At 44.9% G+C, this 21,318-nt stretch overlaps 1 pseudogene; it reads right to left on the bottom strand.

Annotated features, from left to right (window-relative positions):
• Nucleotides 1-3,069: 3,069 nt before the first annotated feature.
• On the bottom strand, nt 3,070-3,128 carry LOC117308413 (U6 spliceosomal RNA; annotated as a pseudogene).
• Between the last annotated feature and the right edge of the window lie 18,190 nt (nt 3,129-21,318).

Below are 21,318 nucleotides of genomic sequence, written 5' to 3' on the forward strand. Positions count from 1 at the left end.
GTTTCTCATAATGAATATATAAACATAGAGTGATCACACAGAAGGTTTGGCTCTTAATTGATAAGTGTTTACATATACTGACAGGTGACAGAGGCAATGCAAATTAGAGGCATTCATTTACTTAGTTTGAAATGAGTTAAGAATTCCTATAATTCTTAGGAATATGTACCATCCATCGTAGACATCAAGCAGATGTTAAACTGTTATAGGGATTTTACGCATTGCCTGACATTTATTTCTTAAGTTAATTATTTCATATTTTTTGAGCATTTGTTTCTGACAGGGGTGCCCACCCCTGGGCCGTGGACCAGCACCGGTCTGTGGCCTGTTAGGAACAGGGCTGAGCGCTCACTCGGCGGGCGAGTGAGTGAAGCTTCATCTGCCGCTCCCCACTGCTCCCCACCGCTCCCCACCGCTCCCCACCGCTCCCCATTGATCCCCACCGCTCCCCACCGCTCCCCATCGCTCCCCACCGCTCCCCATCGCTCCCCACCGCTCCCCACCGCTCCCCACTGCTCCCCACCGCTCCCCACCGCTCCCCACTGCTCCCCATTGCTCCCCACCGCTCCCCACCGCTCCCCATCGCTCCCCACCGCTCCCCACCACTCTCCACCGCTCCCCATCACTCCCCATCACTCCCCATCGCTCGCATTACTGCCTGAACCATTCCCCCCACCCCCCGTCGGTGGAAAAACTGTCTTCCACGAAACCGGTCCCTGGTGCCAAAAAGGTTGGGGACCACTGGTTTTTGAAATCAAGGGTTTGAAAATTTTAAGAGGGTAAAAATATGTAAGAAATCCATGAACCCATAGACAGATTGCTAATAAAGTAGAAGAGAGATAATGTAAATCAACGGTCCCTCAACCAGCAGCATCAGTATCACCTGGGAATTTGTTAGAACGCCATCCTCAGGTCCCAGTCCACTGAATTAGGAACTCTGGGGCGGGGCCCAGCAATCTGTGTTTTAACCTCTGGGTGATGCTGATGGGCCTGAGAGTTTGAGGACCACCAATTTAGATGAACGCGTCAGAGTGTAACTTGACAACAACAGATTATCAATAAAGAATATTGAAGAAAGTGAAGAGCACTTATAGAGAAGAGAAAAGGTGCAGAACGGGCCTAGTTAAATAAAAGAGAGAAGCATCTGATAAAAACAGTCCATGAGTTGGTACCACAGTGGAAAGACATAGCGCAGAGACTATAGTACTTCAATGCTGAGCATCACAATGTCAGGTGCTGGGGAGAAGGGTAACCACGTGCAATAGACACAGTCGTATTTTATTTATAGCTACGAGGAGAACAGCTTATGTTTTGCTGGGTGCAGCTATTTTTCAAACGTCTATAGATTTGATTGGGCTGAACAAAGTACAAATTAATTTAAATGCATCACTGGACTTACCATAACTTTTGCTGTGATGTGTTTTCTCAGACAATTTGCACTGAAACTACTGCCATGAAATTTCTGAACATTGAAATGGGGTCCCCGTATGCCAAACAGTTATTATAGACCAGTGGCCTGTAGGATAAAATCGAAACTTGGCAGCAAGGTCTTCCTCTGTGTGTTTCATGATCCAGCCTTCCTTGTCTTAACAGGCTGGTCAGCTACCGGCCTCCCACCCCCACTCCATATGTGGTCCTCCAACAATATCACTTCACTTTTTTGAAGCAAACTGATGTACTCCTACGTATCCGTTAAGACCCTACTCAACATTACTTTCTCTAGAAAACCTCTCCCCAACTTCCCCAGGAAGCCTCATGCTTTGCTTTCCCTACTCCTATGGCACCCAGGACAAACTTCTATCATGGCAGGTACCCGTGCTGGGCTGTAATCACATCTGCTTCCCAGCAGACAAGGAACTCCTTCAGTGAGGGAACCATATGTTTTTCTTCTTTGGATGCATAGGGCTTAGCTTACTGCCTGTCTCACAGTTAATGCTTAACAGACATTTGCTATTTGGTTACTGCTTAGACAAATTATGCTTGTTATTCATCTAAATGGTGTGCTTATCTGTTAAGTCAGACATAAAGCATGCATCAGAGGGTATTTCCTTTACTTATTCTTTGCAGCCCAACTATATGAAGATGTTTGCAATACCAATGATGAATAAAATGAGAAAATAGGGCCAGTATATTGAAAGTAGAAAAGAGTAACAATAATAAAATAAGAGAGAGGAAAAGAGAAAATTAATCAGCAAAATCTAGACTAGCACCATCGTGATGATTAAGTATGGCATTTAACTTTGAGCTTCCTGGCAGGCTAGGCAAAAAGAGAAATAATGGGGGGAGGGATAAATTAGGAGTATGGGATTAACAGATACACACCACTGTATATAAAATAGATAAACAACAAGGATTTACTGTGTAACACAGGGAACTCTGTTCAATATCTTGTAAAGACCTATGGTGGAAAAGAATCTGAAAAAAATTTATTTATAACTGAATCACTTTGCTGTATACCTGAAACTAACACAATATTGTAAATCAACTATACTTCAATAAAAAAGGGAAATAATGGGTTATATAATTTGCTTTTTTTCACTGTTAAGACTTTGGCTTTTATTTGTGTTGGCTTTTTTTTTAACATCTTTATTGGAGTATAATTGCTTTACAATGGTGTGTTAGTTTCTGTGTTAGTTTCAGCAGAAACTATACGTATACATATATCCCCATATCTCTTTCCTCTTGCGTCTCCCTCCCACCCTCCCTATCCCACCCCTCTAGGTGGTCACAAAGCACCGAGCTGATCTCCCTGTGCTATGCGGCTGCTTCCCACTAGCTATCTATTTTACATTTGGTAGTGTATATATGTCCATGCCACTCTCTCACTTCATCCCAGCTTACCCTTCCCCCTCCCCGTGTCCTCAAGTCCATTCTCTGGACTCTCTAGTTGAATAAAGACGTCTGCGTCTTTATTCCTGTCCTGCAACTAGGTTCTTCTTTTTATTTTTTTTTAGATTCCATATATATGTGTTAGCATATGGTATTTGTTTTTCTCTTTCTGACTTACTTCACTCTGTATGACAGACTCTAGGTCCATCCACCTCACCACAAATAACTCAATTTCATTTCCCATGCTAATCTTCTCTGTATCGTTCCAATTTTAGTATACGTGCTGCTGAAGCAAGCACTAGAAGCTGGTTTGAGCAATGCTTCAAAGTAGTTCATCATGACAGATGAGTGGTTTCTTGCCAGGAATGTACTGTATAGTTTCCTATACAATGGGCATCAACAGTGTGTGAGATTAGTAATCATAAATAATTTATTCATTCATTCTTCCAATATTCTCTGAGGCATCTTCTATCCTAGACACTGTAGATGCTGGGTTACAGAGTTGAATAAGGTACATTCACTTTCTAGTGGAGGAGAGAGAGAAAGTGACTCATAGAACAGTGCGAGTGTGATAAGCTCTGGGTGAGAGGAGACACCTGGAGGCTTTGGGAACCCAAGGTGGAAATCTCAGCTGCCGGTGAGGAGGGAAGGCTTTTGGAAGGAGATGCTATCTGAGCTTTGAAGGATGAGTTGGGCTGGCCAGATGAAGAAGTGGGTGGGGAGGGTGTGGGGATGGATGTCCAGTGCAAATATTTGGAGGAATGAAGGTGCAGTGTCCCCCCCTCCCACCAAATTCATATGTTGAAATCCTGACCCCAATGTGGTGGTATGAGGAGGTGGGGCTTGGGGGATAATTAGATCATGGAGGTGGAGCCTTTATGAATGGGATTAGTGCCTTTATAAGGACACCCCGGGAAGCTCTCTTACACTCCTTCTGCCATGTGAGCACACAACGAGAAGACAGCCGTCTGCAGCCCAGAAGGGAACTCTCACGAGAACCCAACCGGGTTGGTGCCCTGGTCTTGTACTTCCAGCCTCCAGAACTGTGAGAAATAAATTTCTGTTGTTTATTAGCCACCTAGTCTATTGTACTTTGTTATAGTGGCTCAAATGGACTAAGAATGGTACATTGGAAAAATTGCAAGCGATTTGGGAAGACTGGGGCCCGTAGGGGAGGGGCAAGAGGTGAAATTGGCAAGGTAGCAAGCAAGTGCCTGACCAGAAGGCTCCTGAAGGACACCAAAGACCCTGGGTCTTTGTGTTCTGCTGGGCAGGAAATGGGAGCTGTGAAAGAAGTTTGAACAGGGAAGTGATGCAGTCTGTTACATGTTTAAAAGATGCAGACCCCTATGTTCACAGCAACATTATTTACAGTAGCCAAGATGTGGAAGCAACCTCAATGTCCATTGACAGATGAATGGATAAAGAAGATGTGGTACCTATATATACAATGGCATATCGCTCAGCCATAAACAATGAAATAATGCTATTTGCAGCAACATGGATGGACCTAGAGATTATCATACTAAGTGAAGTAAGTCAGACAGAGAAAGATAAATACCATATGGTATCACTTATATGTGGGATCTAAAATATGACACAAACGAACTTATCTACGAAACAGAAACAGTCTCACATAGACATAGAGAACAGAATTGTGGTTGCTAAGGGGGAGGGAGTAGGGGAGGGATGGATTGGGAGTTTGGGATTAGCAGATGCAAAGTATTATACAGAGGATGGATAAAAAACAAGGTCCTACTGTATAGCACAGGGCACTATACTCAACATCCTGTGTTAAACCAGAATGGAAAAGAATATGAAAAAGAATATGTATATATATATATTTATATATATATATATGTATAACTGAATTACTTTGCTGTACAGCAGAAATTAACACAATATTGTAAATCAACTGTACTTTAAAAAAAAAAAAAAAGATGCAGAAATGCAGGAGGGCCCAGCTTTGCTCTGCAGTCAACCCGCACCAGCCCTAAATTCCTTTGCTCTGAGGCCAGGCGCTTTGAAAACACTGAAGCCTTAATTGACATCAATTATGCTGAAAGGGGGAAAAATTAATTAAAAGTTTTCGAAGGGCTCTATTCTGTCTTCTCTACTTTCATGTTATCAGCAACACTGCTTTTTCTTCTGGCTGGGAGTTATTACAGTATAACATTTTCATGTTGCTTGTAGGGTAATTATGTCAAATATATGGGAGACGATAAGCTGCAGTTTGTATTATTCTGTGATTAATCTCCATACATCCTGGCATTTCAATCTGGCCTCAGAAGACGAGCTTTGCTAAACTCTGGTGTAGAAGGAGTATGTGGGGCAGAGCCAGGAGGATCAGAGAGCTGATACCCAGGTGGTTCTGGCTGGAAATATCCCAGTTTCCCCAAAGCACCCACCACCCCAGGCTTCGCGCTTCATGCTCCCACCAAGGCTTGTTCAGCCTGGTGCTTCTGAAAGCGTGATCTTCAAACTGCCTTTGTTAGACTCACCTGGGATGCCTGTGTCCAAGGCACACTCCTGGTCCCCATTCCCCCAACCCACGGGATCAGCATTTATAAGCTCCTGGTCCAGGAATCTGCATTTTCAACCACACCACTACCTCCAAATTATTCTTGTATACTTAAAGTTTTCCAAGAGTGAATCTAGATCACAGTGAATTGACTCAATTCTTTGTAAACCACAAACCAGATTTGAAGGTTTCCTGAGATGGTGTTGAAGGAAGGAACCGACCTTGGGATTAAAAGCCAGCTTGGATGACCAGGGGAGACCCTAGCAGCTCCTTCTCTGGGTTTCTTAAAACATATAGAATAGATGGAATTGGTTTGTTGCCAACCAAGGATAGGATAAAGCATGTCTTGAAGACTTCACAAGAGAGAAAATAGAATATTAGCAGAGATTCTGGATGAAAAGTTTGGGAATGGGCCCTAATGTTGGAACAGAGTCTGGAGCAGGGGCACCCGGTGGAGCGGGTGAGAGGGGGCCGGCTTCCCAGCCTTCTCGACAAGGGATTCTAAGTTCCCAAGTGGAATCCTTCTGCTAAGTTAACGTTGGCAAACTCCAGTAACCCCTACACAGACAGGCAAGAAATATTGTGACCCATGTCGGGTTCTCTTTGGTCTATGATTTATTGCTGGAGAGTATGAAATTTTCATTGAAACAGACTGCCGTTTCTCACTCATCTGTCACATTTAAAATTTATAGGTTAAAACATTAATAAAAGTGACAATTATTTTTTGAAATGTCAAATATATTTCACATGTGGGACTGGGTTAGAAGGGGGTTTCCTGTTGTAGCAGAGGGAGGAATTGTTTCGAGAAAGCCATCTTCTGGTTACACTGAGAACTCTTCCCTCCCTGAATCCCATGCTCAGCTTAATGGTCTCTGGTCTTTTTTTTTTTTTTTTTTTTTTCCGGTACGCGGGCCTCTCACTGTTGCGGCCTCTCCCGTTGCGGAGCACAGGCTCCGGACACGCAAGCTCAGCGACCATGGCTCACGGGCCCAGCCGCTCCGCGGCATGTGGGATCCTGCCGGACCGGGGCACGAACACGTGTCCCCTGCATCGGCAGGCGGACTCTCAACCACTGCGCCACCAGGGAAGCCCTGGTCTCTGATCTTTTAATGGACGTCATTGTTCCTTTCACGTTCTTTATCTTGAGTTGTTTTCTAGTGTGGCCTGGGACGGTCCTGCTTTATGCCTGCATTCTTGGCATTATTGATAAGGACCGGTGTTCTTGTTTGGGTGACAAATTGTATGGCCTTCTGAGTCCAAGGCTGCAAGGGCTTTGGCACTAGACATAACTGGTTCAAGTTCTTGGTAACCACAGCACCTTTTTTTTGAAAAAACATTTTATTTATTTATTTATTTATTGGCTGCCCTGCGTCTTCATTGCTGCGCTCGGGCTTTCTCTCGTTGCTGTGAGCGGGGGCTTCTCTTTGTTGCAGTGTGCGGGCTTATTGCGGTGGCTTCTCTTGCTGTGGAGCACAGCCTCTAGGCGCACAGGCTCAGTACTTGTGGCTCGTGGGCTCTAGAGCGCAGGCTCAGTAGCTGTGGCACACGGGCTTAGTTGCTCCGCGGCATGTGAGATCTTCCCGGACCAGGGCTCGAACCCGTGTCCCCTGCATTGGCAGGCGGATTCTTAACCACTGCGCCACCAGGGAAGTCCTATGTTCTTTTCCATTATGGTTTTTCACGGGATATTGAATGTAGTTCCCTGCGCTATACAGCAGGACCTTGTTGTTTACCCATCCTGTATGTAATAGTTTGCATCTGCTAATCCCCAACTCCCAGTCCATTAACCACCCCCCTACCCCCCGCCTTGGCATCCACAAGTCTCTTTTCTATGTCTGTGAGTCTGTTTCTGTCTTGTAGATAGGTTCATTTGTGTCATATAAAATGATATATTTTTATACATTGAGAGGTCAGGAAGAATTGGGTGGATTTTTAGGGGGCTACAAACGTTTAGTCTGTAGCATTCTGCCCCTGGCCCTCCCAAATTCATGTTTTTCTCATATGCAAAATACATTCATTACATCCCAACAGACCCCAAATCTTAACTCATACACAGTGAAGTATGTAAAACATAAAAACACAACACACACGTGTTTTGTCTGGGTTAATACAATCATACGGCCCAAAATTCCAAAGATAGAGTTGGGTCTGCAATGAGATGTCTCTCTCCAGCCTCAGGCCCCTGCCCACTGGGGCTTCTCCTAGAAACAACCAGCACCACCAGCTCTTTGGTTCTCCAGAGCAAGTATGTTTATATATTTTTCCTACTCCACCTTACTTGTTCTTTCTTTCTTTTTTTTTACACAAATGGGAGCAAAGTAAACACTGTCCTAACCTTGCTTTTTACACTTAACAACCAATCTTGAAGATCGTTCTCTATCAGTACACAAAAAAGCTTTCTTGTTCTTTTTACAGCTACTTTTTGATAGCTGTGTGAATGTCAGTGGTGAATTATTAATAGTAAATAAGTACAATGGAAAACTTCTGCAGGGCTTTGCTGTAATGAGTAGAAGTTCCTGGCATAGAATAGAACAGGGGAAAAAAAAACAGACTGTAGCTGAGCACATATATTATCGTGTTTACATAAAACAGAATACATATATATATGGATATCTATATAAATTGGGAAGAATGTTCATTAAAATATTAGAATCAGTGTTTTAGTCCATTTGGGTTGCTATATCAAAACTACCATAGACTGAGTGGCGTATAAACAACAGAAATTTATTTCTCACAGTTCTAGAGGCTGGGAAGTCCAAGATCAAGGTGCCAGCAGATTTGGTACCTGATGAGGGTCTGTTTCCTGGTTTATAGATGGCTGTTTTCTCTCTGTGTCTTCACATGGCGGAAGGGGTGAGGGAGTTCTCTAGGGTCTCTTTTATAAGAGAACTAATTGCATTCATGAAGGCCCCACCCTCATGACCTAATCACTTCCCAAGGCCCCGCCTCCTAATACCATCACCTTGGGGGTTAGGAGTTCACATATGAACTTGGGGGATCTACAAACATGCAGTCTATAGCATTCCACCCCTGGTCCCCACAGTTCATGTTTTCTCACATGCAAAATATATTCATTACATCCCAACAGCTCCCAAATCTTAACTCATTCCAGCATCAACTCTCAAGTCTAAAATCCAAAGTCTCATCTAAGTATCATCTCAATCAGAAATGAGTGAGACACCAGGTATGAGTCATCCTGAGGCAAATTGCTCTCCAGCTGTGAACCGTGTGAAACCCAACAAATGATGCGCTTCTAAAATACAGTGCTGGGACAGGTGTAGGACCGACATTCCACTCCCAAAGGGAGAAATAGAAAGCAAGAAAAAACCAACAGACCCCAAGGAAGCCCAAACTATGAGGCACACTCCATGAGATCTTAAGGCTGGAGAATAACTCTCTTTGGCTCAATGCTCTGTTCTCCAGGCTTACTGTGGCCGAGATCCCACCCTCCAGACCCACTGCACTGCCTTTTACTATAGGCTGAGGATGGAAGACACAGACCAGGAACGGTGGTGGGCCCCAGAACCTCAGCTGTGAGCCCACTTCTTTCCTGGCGCTCATTTCCTTAGCTGGGTGCCCGCCTGTCATAAGGTGAATGCCTTAGACATGCAGCAGACAAAAGGAAATGTGTCTGTACCTAAAGAAGCAAGAATGGCTTTGTCAGAGGGACCTTCGAATCCACTCCCGTTTGTTTTAGACACTCAGTTGCAGACTTCATTACTTTAGCTGATTTTAGTAACAAATTCGTTGTGACCGTCCCCATCGCTAGCCAGGGTTCACCAGTGCTGAGATACCTCTGCCTACTTTACAGATGAGGATGTATATTCCCTACACTGCTCCTGGGGTAGAAGACAAGCCTTGTTGAATTGAGTTAGGTTCAAATTAGTATATGAAGACCTTTCAAAACAGGCACTCCCTGGGGGAGAAAAATAATAAAATGGGTTCTTAGAGATGACAGAGTTGGGATCCAGGATCTATTCCAATCCCTTTATCTTTTTTTCCTTTTTTGCTTTTTACTTTATATTGAGGACCAGGAGAACTTGAGCAGGGAAGGGACTTGTCCAAGATCAAACCAAAGAGCTGGGGCGAAAACCAGGGTATTATTATTCCTAGCTTGGGGACTTTCTACTGCACCATGCTCCCTACACCCCTGAGAAGCACATAAGAGATGGCGGGGCTGTCTACACTAGGAGCCTTCTGTAGCTTCACCTTGATTTGACCTGATGAGAATTCTGCAGGAACCAAACTTTGCAGGTGATGTCTCCACGATGAATGATGTGGTACCCTGCTGCGTTCATCACAGAACTCATAAGAGCAGTGCCTACAGTTTGGAAATCCTTTTTCCTTGACAAATGATATATTTCATTTATTTTCCATGATCTTCTTGCATTATTTCAATATTATTAATACTCGGCAAATATATTAAAAAAGTAATAAACTGGCAATTATGATTGTGCTCTGGACCCCAAACTGCAGTTATTCATTACGTTTCAATTATTAACTTCACTTCAAATGTCTTTCAGCAAAGATTGCAAAAAGAAAAAAAAAAAAGTCCCGATGAAACTCGGTACCCTGGATCCTGGAAACCCATGTTTCACTCTGACTTGACATTGCTCTGATTTATCTTTTTTTTTTTTAATTTTAGAATTTTATTAATTTTTTTATACAGCAGGTTCTTATTAGTTATCCATTTTATACGTATTAGTGTATATATGTCTGCTATCTCAGGGCTGGGGGACTCAAAACAATAACAAAAAATTTTCCTCTCTACTTAATAAACAATAACCACCCACACCTTATATTTATAGAGAACTGTTTTTAAACCTTCCTAATGCCTTCGTATCTATAATTGCATTTTATTTGAAAACAGTGCTAATGGAGAGTGTGGGTCCAATGTGATCCCCAATATACTGATTGGGGACCCTGGGGCATGGAGAGGCTCAGGGATTAGGCAGAGCAGACACCTGGATGGAGAGACTTCCTAGTGCCTAGTTTCCCTCCAACAACATCTTAGCACCAGCCTCAATTCCAAGATGATTCCTGACCGGATGGTGAAGTCAATCTCTGAACATGATGAAGATGGTGATAATGATGGGAACAGCTCTTCACTGGACTTGCACTCGGCCCTAAGTGTTAGGCAGGCATTACCTTGTCTAATCTTCCCAAGAACTCCACAGGGAAGAGAAAATCATCATCCCATTTTATGGGAAGGTTAGGAGACTTGCCCAAAGCCCCACAGCTGGTATGTGAGTCGTTCAGCCATAACAATGGTGGCCCAACCAACAATGGCGATGAGATGACGATGTACATGGATCCAATGAGACCACGTGCCAAGCACAGTACTCAACGTGTTGCATGCGCCATCTTGTTCAGTCCTCGCCACCACCCCACGGAATAAATTTTCCTCTCACCCCCGTATTATAAATAAGGAGTCCCGAGACTTAGAGGAAACTAGAGTCTGTTCAAGGTCAATAACAACCACCACCTCGCTCACCTCGCCACCAGCTTCTCTTCCTCCAACATGCCCACCAAGGACTTATGCATATTATCCAAACTCTCCCAAAGGAAAATAGTGATGGTTGAACGTCTACCAACGTGGATGCCTTTGGAGAGACCCCCTTTCTAGAATCTGGTTCAAGATTCGCCCTCAAAGCAGTCCTACCGCCTCTCACATTCTCCCAGTAGGGTAAGTGATAGCCATAAGGGATATGAGGAATTTCATTTTTTCAAAATAAGCAAATTGTATTAAATTTTAACGGTGATCATTATGGGCTGGTTTGTCTCTGGTGCTTAAGTGAGTCCTTCAGTCCCCTTTGAAGAGTTCCATTTGCACAGATTAATTGTCTGCAATTTTGTCCGGCACGTCCTCATCCCAGTCATCGGCACTGCGAAGCCTTGTCCCCATCTGGGCACAACTCAATGATGTAGCACTTTGGCTTTAAAATATGCACAATAAATATTTTAGATTTGCTGACGAATGACTTGCTCTTACGACAAGGCTGCAGAGTTTGCAGAGATGGGAGGAGGAGGTTGAGTGGATTTTGGAATGAGAGCCACTTCAGGCTTCACAGAGAGGTACTGGGTACCAGGTGGTTTCAGTGGCTTTCCCAGCCAGATGCCACTGCAGCAGGCGTCACCCTGGCTTTCTGAAATGCCGGACCACGTCCTTCTCATGGATGGGCATCACCCTCCCAGGCTGACTCTCTTCCAAGGTGCACAGAGTAGGTACTTCGTACCCCATTCATTCAACAATTCAGTTTTCCATGAAGCATCCAGTGGGATCTTTAGAGCTAAGGACCAGATAATGCCACTCACCTACTTAATACATTCCAGAGTTTCCTGTCACATTTAGAATAAATTCCTAACTCTTGACCAGGGGCCTGGAAGGCTCTACATAATCCGCTCCCACTGCTCTTCTGACCACCTTACTTACTCACGGTCCCTCACTCACAATACTCCCTCCCCTGGGGCCTTTGTTCATCTTCTCTGAACACACAGAGCATGTTTCTGCCTCAGGACCTTTGCTCTTGCTACTTCCTCTTCCCAGAATGCTCTGCTTCAGCATCTTCCCATGGCTGCCTCCTTTTGGTCTAGATCTCAACTCATATGCTCCCTCCACTGTCAGAGGGGATGTGCCTGAGCACCTAATCTAAATAGCCCATCTCCATCACTCTCCATCCCATTACCTTATTTTATCAGCTCTTATCACTATTTGAACTTGTTTGTTTGTTTTGTTTATGTGTGCTTGTTTATTGTCTGTTTCTTCCACTCTAATGTAAGCCCTACAGAGGTAGAGACTTGATTTATGTTGTTTATCACTGTACCCTTACTGCCTAGGATGTAGACCATCACATTGTCAGTGTTCAGAGCACATCTGTTGAATGAATGAGTGGTTATTTCTCGAGCACTGATGACGTGCAGGCTGGGTGCTGGGAATACAGCATTGAATGACAGGCATGTGGTTCCTTTTAAGGGACCCCTTTACATTCTAGTAAGGTCTTTGGTCTTTGATCTTCTAAGGCTTGGATAACCAGCTCTCAGGCAGACATATCCAGACAGGAGTGACAAATGTCCAATTTTGGGCATGGTACTAGGGTCACATCTTGAAGTCCTAGAAGTTTCAGGGTTGGAAGAGTTTTTAGGAACCAAACCTCCCTATTTACAAGGTTCAGAGAGAGGACATGAATTGCACAAATCCACACGGCAAGTTGGAGGTTTTGTTTTGAGAACTAAAATGTAGAACTTCGAACTCTGGGAATTATATGTGTTCAATTTCATTGTCCTGACACTCAGGTCTTGGTTCTGAAAGGTTCTGGTTCAAACCAAGAGCCTACATATTGCTCCAAAAGATTTACCCTAGCACACTGCAATATAACCTATCAAACCAAGATAGGTGTGTTGGAGATCAACCCCACATATATCCCTGAAGACCTGTTCTTAAGGGGACACTGGGCCAGGTAAGCATTCTCATCAGCTCTTCCATAAACAATCGATCCCTCCTTTCTTTCAACAATTCTCAGTGCTTATCTTGTACCAGGAAACAAAAATAGCTGGGCAGGCTATGAATCCAACTTCATCCTTCAGATAGATGCGGCAGGGTCCCTAAGTCACAGCAAAGATATTTGCCAAGAGAATGTTCCTAGTTTTAGTTTGCAGAGTATTCTATGGTCTTTTCCATTAAACATCTGATTGGACAATATTTCTTTTTTTTTTTTAAATATTGAGTTATTTATTTATTTGGTTGTGTTGGGTCTTAGTTGCGGCAGGTGGTCTCCTTAGTTGTGGTTCAAGGGCTCCTTAGTTGTGGCATGCGAACTCTTAGTTGAGGCAGGCATGTAGCATTTTGTTCCCAGACCAGGGATCGATCCCAGGCCCCCTGCATTGGGAATGCAAAATCTTATCCTCTGCGCCACCAGGGAAGTCCCTGGACAATATTTCTGTGGGTAGCACAGACCATTCAACTAAATGTTACATCGATTATTTTGCTGGATTTTCCACCGACCATTTCCCTGGAAACTGTACATTTCTTTCAGCAGGAATTGAAGTTTCAGGTGGGGTTCCTGCAGTTGGGAAGTTGAAATAAACATGTGCTTGAGAGGCTCTTCTAGTTCTTTTTTCTTACTGTGCAGACTCCTTCAGCGCCCACTCCTTAAGGGAAACCCGCATGGCTGCCCCTGGTGATGACTCTCAGAGCAGTTCCAAACTTGGCCCTAACAAGCAGTACTTGAGATCCCAGCTGAAACACTTATTTTCTCAGTGTCCTAAGGAGGGAGTTGGAATGGGATAAGTTATGTGTTGTGGTTTTAGGCATTAATGAATATGAGAAACTAAATTATTGAATTTTGCAATGCAAATTATATTTTGAACACAAATTCTTCATTTCTGAATGCTAAGAACTCATAAAGAATGTCAGTGGTTTATGAATTAGGCCATTAGCATGCAATTTGTGATTCAAACAGCACACCAGCACCGTGTAATAAGTAACTATATAAAGAGTAGTGTTGTCTACATTTTCAAAATATTTTGTTTGATGCCTTAGAAAGTTCTCAAAAGACTCCTGTGGCCCACTCTTCCATTCTTCCTTCCCTCTTTCCCTCTCTCCCTCCCTCTTTCCTCCGTTCCTTCCTTCCTTCCTTCCCCCATTTTCTGCTTCTCTCTCTCCCTCCCATCCTCCCTGTCTTGTTTGACTCTATTCCCCTTCCTTCCTAACCTCTTACCTTTCTTCCCTCAATTCCTGTCTCCTTCCATCTCTTCTCCAACCCCCATCATTCTCCTTCCATTCGTTGACTACATCAACCATTATTCCTACCTTTCCCATTCCTTTCCCAGATTGGATTGTGGGAGCTAAAAATGAATCTAGACGAATTCCCCTAGTTTTAGGGGTGAAAACTCTGAAACCCAGAGAGTGAATGGGTCTTATCCAAGGTGCTACATGGGCAGAGCCAGCTGGAGCCAGGTCTCTGACATCTAAGACTCCCTCCTCCATCGACTCCTTCATTCTAAGGTGCAACTGACTCATCTCAGACACCTGCTTGAGAGTGTTTTCATGGAGGGAGAGAGATTAGGGCACTGGCTTCCAGGTGGGATTAGAGGGAGGGAAAGAGGTGAGGGCCCTGGAGAAGAAATAAGGATGTAACAGGGCAAAGGGAATGCAATTTCACCAATTTCAGTGAATGCAAATTTCATCAACTCTAGAGTTTGTCTGTTGGGGTGACCTGATCTCAAGGCAGGTAGGACCAGCATGTGGAATTGGTGTGGAGTGAAGTTTCAGCTCAGTTGGAGGAATAAGGTGTTAAAATTAGACAATCAGTCAAGGAATGAACTACCAGGTGAAGTGGTGAGCATGCCATCACTTAGAGAAATTCAAGTTGAATGCAGGCACGAATTCATGGAAATTCAAGAGCCTTAAGTTCCTCCGGTTCCGTGGTGGTCAACCTTGGCTGCATCTCAGAATCACCTGGGAGAGCTTATAAAGTTCTTCATGTCCAAGCCACATGGTGCATCGATTAAATCAGGATTTCCAGGGGTAGGAGCTGGAGTATCAGTACTTCTTAAAACTCCCCCTTTACAAATTCTAATGTTCAGATAGGGTTCAGAACCTTTACGATAGCCCAGAAGTTCTAAAATTTTAGTGTGCGTGAGAACCACGGCAGAAGTTGATTATAAATGCTGGTTCCTGGGCTCCTCTTCCCAGATATTCTGATTCGGTTACTCCCCTGCCCGTTGTCCAGCCACCACTTCTCCTCTTCCAGTGACAGGGAGGAGCCAGGTCCAGTGATGGGTTGATGTCCATGTGATAGGGTGTTACCCGAAAACTGGGTTCACCTCTCGGTGGCTGTCGAGCAAAAAGACACAACCAAGCCAAAGATCGGAAGAAGAAAGGACTTATTACTGGCAGCAAGTAAGGAGAACACCAGGGATCTTTCCCAAAGCAGTGTCTCCCCATCAGCAAAGTTGGGGAAGTTTTAAGCTAAGGTACATGCATATTCATGAAGGGGTTTGGGTGGATGCATATTCATGAAGGGGCTTGAGCAGAGGAGAATTTAGCATAGAACTGGGGCAAAGGTTGACAAGAGTCCAAGCTTTAGTTGACTGAAGTCAGGAGGGTCAGAAAAGGTCAACATCATCATCCCTTAGTTTCTGACCAACCTGGGGTCTCAGTGTGTAGTTACCATCCTCCACCCAGGTGAGGGCCTTAGTTCCTGCAGAAACTAAAGATATGTATCAGATTGTAATATATTTCCCTTGAGGACGAATTAGGACTCTGATTTTTGGGGGAACTATTGTTTCTTAATTGCTTTTCCTTTGTACTTGAATCCTTTTGTTCCCTTAACTGAGACCTGTTCAAGGGCAAGCAATGTAACCAGGCTCAGATCATAAAAAGGCTTAGGCCAAAAATGGCTTCTCTTATGTCAAGAAAGCCACACCTGGTTCTCTTCCTCCCAGGACCCCCCTTACCCTGTTTGCTTATGAGAGCTCTCACTCGAGTCCCACCATGGCTTTTGGGAAGTCCTGCTCAGAATCAGTTTGGGACAGCAACACTCAACATTTAGCTCCGGGGATATGGACATGATCGTCCCCTTGAATAAGAAGTTAGTGACATGAAAAAACAAAACAAAGCAAAACAACCCTTCTGAGACTTCCCTGGTGGTCCAGTGGCTAAGACTCTGCACTCCCAATGCAGGGGGCCTGGGGTTCTTTCCCTGGTCAGGGAACTAGATCCCACAGGCATGCTGCAGCTAAAGATTCCGTGTGCCGCAACTAAGACCCAATGCAGCCAAATAAATAAATAAATATTTAAAAAACCCAACAACAACCCTTCTTTCAAGTATAGCATTTCTTCTCTTCCCAGATTGAACGAGTCTTTGTTCTTGCTTCTCACCCTGGCCAGCTGCAATCTCTTCCAGGTGGTGAAGATGATGGGAGAGGCTGCTGTTTCCCCCTACGTGTTCTCCAAAGTGCTCATCTGAGTGTCACTCCCAGCCCACCCTGCAGGTTCCCCTTAGCCTTCCACAGATTCTTGCCGGGGAGACCCTCGAAGTCAATGATCTCTTGCTCAGTCCTAATGAGCGAAGGGCATTTGAGTCTGCTGGGGACACCTGCAAGCAGCCATTTTCCAGGAAGTTGGCTAGAAAAGCACGTTCAAAGGACCAGAGGCAACATAAACCACCCACACCCTCCCGGATCCTCACTTGATGGCCGTGAACTTGATGTGGGAGGGTCTTCAGAAGCTCACACACCTGTCGCGCCCCTCGCTGGCTCCGTATGTGATGGCCACAAGGCAAACAGCTCACCTTGGGTGATAAAATATTTAGAAGCCAACTTAGCACCCCCATGCTTTATCGAGAAGAAGGTTCATGCATTTTAAAATTATTTTGTAAATCACATTGAAGGCTGACAATGCAGATTTACCACTTGGGCTGTGATTTAAAGACCAGATTATCCCCTCATTATGTTAACAGAGCGAGGAGCAGCGAAGTCATTCCCCTCTGATCCGCGGAAACCTGTCCTGCTCCCTTTGACGGAAGCATCATCCTTCTGCTCAACCTTCCGCGAGGCGCTCCCTGCAGTGCCAGAGGCAGGGAGGGGGGGAGGCGATGATTGGATGCTTTGGGAGAACTTGCTGGGTTTGGGGGAGCAGGTCAGAAGGGGCGGCAGGGCCTATTAACTAGAACAGCATGGGATCGTCTGCAGAAAAGGGGAGACTGGGGAGTCAAGGCAGTTGCATCTTCTTTCATTATCTGAAAATATGGATTCCTTCATGAGAGAAAGTGTGTGTGTGTGTGTGTGTATGTAGGTGCATTTTGGGTGAGTAAATTCGTATCAGAAACTATCAGGAAACAAGTGGCTTGGAAGATATCATGGAGGTGACAGGGAGGGGAAGATAATAAGTTGCTAAAAAATAGCTCACACACACACACACACACACACACACACACACACACACACCCCGCTTATAGGGCAGAGGCAGGGTAATGCCGTGGATTTGGAGTCAGATCCTGCTTATTAGCTGTTTACAGCTGTGTGACTTTAGGCAAGTTCCTTAACCTCTCTGGGCATAGTTTCCTTTTCCATAAAGTGGGGCAAAAACAGTACCTCCCTTAATGGTCTCATATGAGGATTAAAAGACAACAGAAGAGAAGGAATTAGTGCAGGCTCAGAGTGAATGTGGATTGGCTAAAACCAGAAAAATCTCATGATTGAAAAAAAAAATTCTTACCACAGATACATTATCTCATTTTGTGCTCACAAGGAACCCACGGGAAAGTGTCTATTTCATGCCCATTTCAAGGCGAGGGGACTGAGTCTTGGATAAAAATTGAGCCCCAAATCACACAGGCACTAACAGGCAGAGTTGGGATTTGAATTTGGGTCTCCCTGACATCCAAGCCAGGCGTTTTTGCTTTCCCGTGCATCCTCACTTAGCAAGTACAGAACAGCCAACGACACAGTCTCCTTAGTAAGTCATTTGGTAAAAGGCCTCCACTCTATGCCTGGCACTGAGGATACACACAGAGAGAAGACATTTGCTGCTTTGGAGGACCACTTGGTTTCATGGGTTTGGGAGCTGCAAGGGCCTTTGAGAGGAACAGCGAGTGATGACATTCATGAAGCACCACTTGTGTACCTGCTAGAGTTAAACACAGTACTGGCTTTTGTATTGTGCAAGTTGTTACCATGCAAGGTGAGCTAGTTCTGTCCCAGGGCCTTTGTACTTACAAGAATGCTCTTTCCCACGATCTGGACACCCTGGCTCTATTTCACCTTTCAGATCCCACCCTCTCATGTCACCTCCTCCGAGAGGCCACCCTAGTGGAAGCGGTGCTCCTGTCTCGCCGCTCAATAGTGCGTCCCTCTTTCCTTCCCCACAGTTGGCACAATCTGTAATCATTGCGTTCAGTGATTTATCTCCTGCTTATTGTCTCTTGTCCTCCAGGAGAATGTAAATTACTCTTGTCTTTGCCCTGCTGTATCCACAGACCTGGAGATGTCATCTGGCACGAGGCAGGTGCTCAATAGATATTGCTGAATGGATTGAATGGATGAGTGAAGGACTCGATGAAGTTCTTTCATCTTCCTGAGCCCTGGCTTTCTCCTCTGTAGCACGAGGGCGGCCATCCCTGCACCACAAGGTTGGTCTGGGGACCCTGATTGCTAAGATGTCATGCACGCTAAGGCACCCAAGATGGTGGGAGCATCACAGAGTCGATCTGGGGGTAGCTGCACCCCAAGGCCATGCATGCTAAGGCATCCGGGATGGTGAGAGCTCAGTAAATATTGCCACCTTCTTCTGTTCCCACCTCCACCCCGGCTTTGACTTAGAAGAGGGAGAGGACAGACATTCTGTGTTCCTGCTTCACTGGGGCAACCAGCAGACTGGGAAACATAAGCTGACATTGGAGGGCTGTGGTCCTTGCTGGTGGGGTTGATTCTGAGCACTTCACTCAAGCAGGGGTGGGAAGGGTAGAGATCTGACTGCAGTTTCTGGGCTGGGACCACCCTGATCTGTCTCAAGGGCACCAGCCTGTTTCTCTGAGCAAGCTTCTTCCCCAGACTTTTCCTACCCCTCAGAGAGAGCCCCAACCTCCTCCCCTCCTGCTCTCCCAACTCCTCAACTTCCCTCTCCTTTTCCCCTACCCCAATTCTCCTCTCCCTTCAACTCAATGATTTCCTCCCTTCCTAAGGAAACTAACACATGTTTACTGAGCCCTGAGTATGTGCCACGTACAAAGCTAAGCCCCTTGCATGGATTATCTAGTTTTATCCTCCCAACAATCCCCAAATCGTTCCTATATAACCTCCGGGGGAGTGAGGCCAAAAGAGGTGAGAGGACCTGCCCTAAAGGCACAGCTGGTAAGCGGAAGAGCTGGGAATTGAACCCAGGCAGCTGGACTTCAGAATTCATGCTCTTAACCACCACACTTAGCATCTCTCACTCTTCCTAAGAGTTAATCCAACTCCTAAGAGCCTAAGTCCAACCCTTTCTTTCCTCCATTTTTTCTTCCCTCTTCTTTTCCATTTTCCACTATTTTCCTCTTTTTTTTTGGATTGGGATATAATCCATATATCACCAGATTCACCCTTTGAAAGTGTACACTTCCGTGGTTTTTAGTACATTCACAAAGTTATGCAAGTATCATCACTATCTAATTCCAGAAGATTTTCATCACCTCAGAGAGGAACCCATTTCCTCCTCCCACCAGCTCTGGCAACAATTCTACTTTCTGTGTCTACAGATTTGCCTATTCTGGACATTTCATACAAACAGAATTGTACAATGTTTATCTTTTTGTGTCTGGCTTCTTTCACATCATGTCTTCACGTCCCAAGTTTGAAGTGTCGATGGGAGGGTGTCTGTGGGTTAGTGGGAAACGAACTCAACTCACAACCATTAGCTTTTCTTGTATACCAGGGAATAGGGAGTGTCTCTTTGATGTGCTGGACTGGAGGGTATGATGGAAGTCGGAGTGATGGGGAGGCTAGAAATGTAGGTTTCAGGGGATCTTGTGGTGGCTTCAAATGTATGCAGTGATCTGTGATTCATTATCCCAGTTCCCCCTTCTGCTTTTGGCTCCTGCTTGAAGGTGCCCAAACGTCCTTCTATAGGGAAGCCTTGATGGTTGGGGGACACACCAGCTTCCTCAATGTTGCTCAGGCCATTCTCTGGAGGACTAGCCTTTCTAAGAGGGGGGTTCTGTTAGGTACCATTTTCCTGCACCTTTAAGTAGGTTCAAGTAAGTTAGGTAGATCCAGGTTATGCCAACCTCTTCTCTGCAGCCATGTGACCACTCCTGGCTCCAGCATGACCTGGGAGGGCAACGCTGACTCTGTCTCAGGATTCCCATTTGAAGAGTAACTGTTGATTACCTACAACATGTCCATGCTGTGCTTTACACATGGTGTCTTGTGTACTCTTCAAAATGGCCCCGAGGGGACTTCCCTGGCAGTCCAGTGGTTAAAACTCCACGCTTCCACTGCAGGGGCATGGGTCCAATCCCTGGTTAGTGAACTAAGATCCTGCCTACTGTGCGGCACGGCCAAAAAAAAAATGGCCCCAAGATGTAAGCAACTTAAAGGTCCATCAACAGATGAATGGAAAAAGAAGATGTGGTATATACAGACAGAGGAATATTACTCAGCCGTAAAAAAGAATGAAACAGTGTCATTTGTAGCAACATGGATGGACCCAGAGATTATCATACTAAGTGAAATAAGTCAGACAGGAAAGACAAATATCACGATATCACTTATATGTGGAATCTAAAACAATGATACAAACGAACTTATTTACAATACAGAAATAGACTCACAGACATAGAAAACAAACTTATGGTTATCAAAGGGGAAAGGAGGGGAAGGGATAATTTTGGAATTTGGGATTAACATATACACACTACTATACATAAAAGAGATAAACAGGGCCTACTGTATAGCACAGGGAACTACATTCAATAGCTTGTAATAACCCATAATGGAAAAGTATCTGAAGAAAAATATATGTATAACTGAACCACTTTGCTATACACCTGAAACATTATAATTCAACTACACTTCAATAAAAGAATAAACATAAAAAATAGCCCTGAGGGCTTCCCTGGTGGCGCAGTGGTTGAGAATCTGCCTGCTAATGCAGGGGACACGGGTTCGAGCCCTGGTCTGGGAGGATCCCACATGCCGCGGAGCAACTGGGCCCGTGAGCCACAACTACTGAGCCTGCGCGTCTGGAGCCTGTGCTCCGCAACAAGAGAGGCCGCGATAGTGAGAGGCCCGCGCACCGCGACGAAGAGTGGCCCCCGCTTGCCACAACTAGAGAAAGCCCTCGCACAGAAACGAAGACCCAACACAGCAAAAATAAATAAATAAACAAATGTGGGGTTAAAAAAAAAAACAGCCCTGAGAGTTTAGCAGTTTTATTCTCATTTTACAGAGGAGGAAATCAAGGCACAGAGACATGAGGGAACCAACTC

Source organism: Tursiops truncatus, chromosome 15 (assembly GCF_011762595.2).
Source record: "Tursiops truncatus isolate mTurTru1 chromosome 15, mTurTru1.mat.Y, whole genome shotgun sequence".
Taxonomy (NCBI): Eukaryota; Metazoa; Chordata; class Mammalia; order Artiodactyla; family Delphinidae; genus Tursiops; species Tursiops truncatus.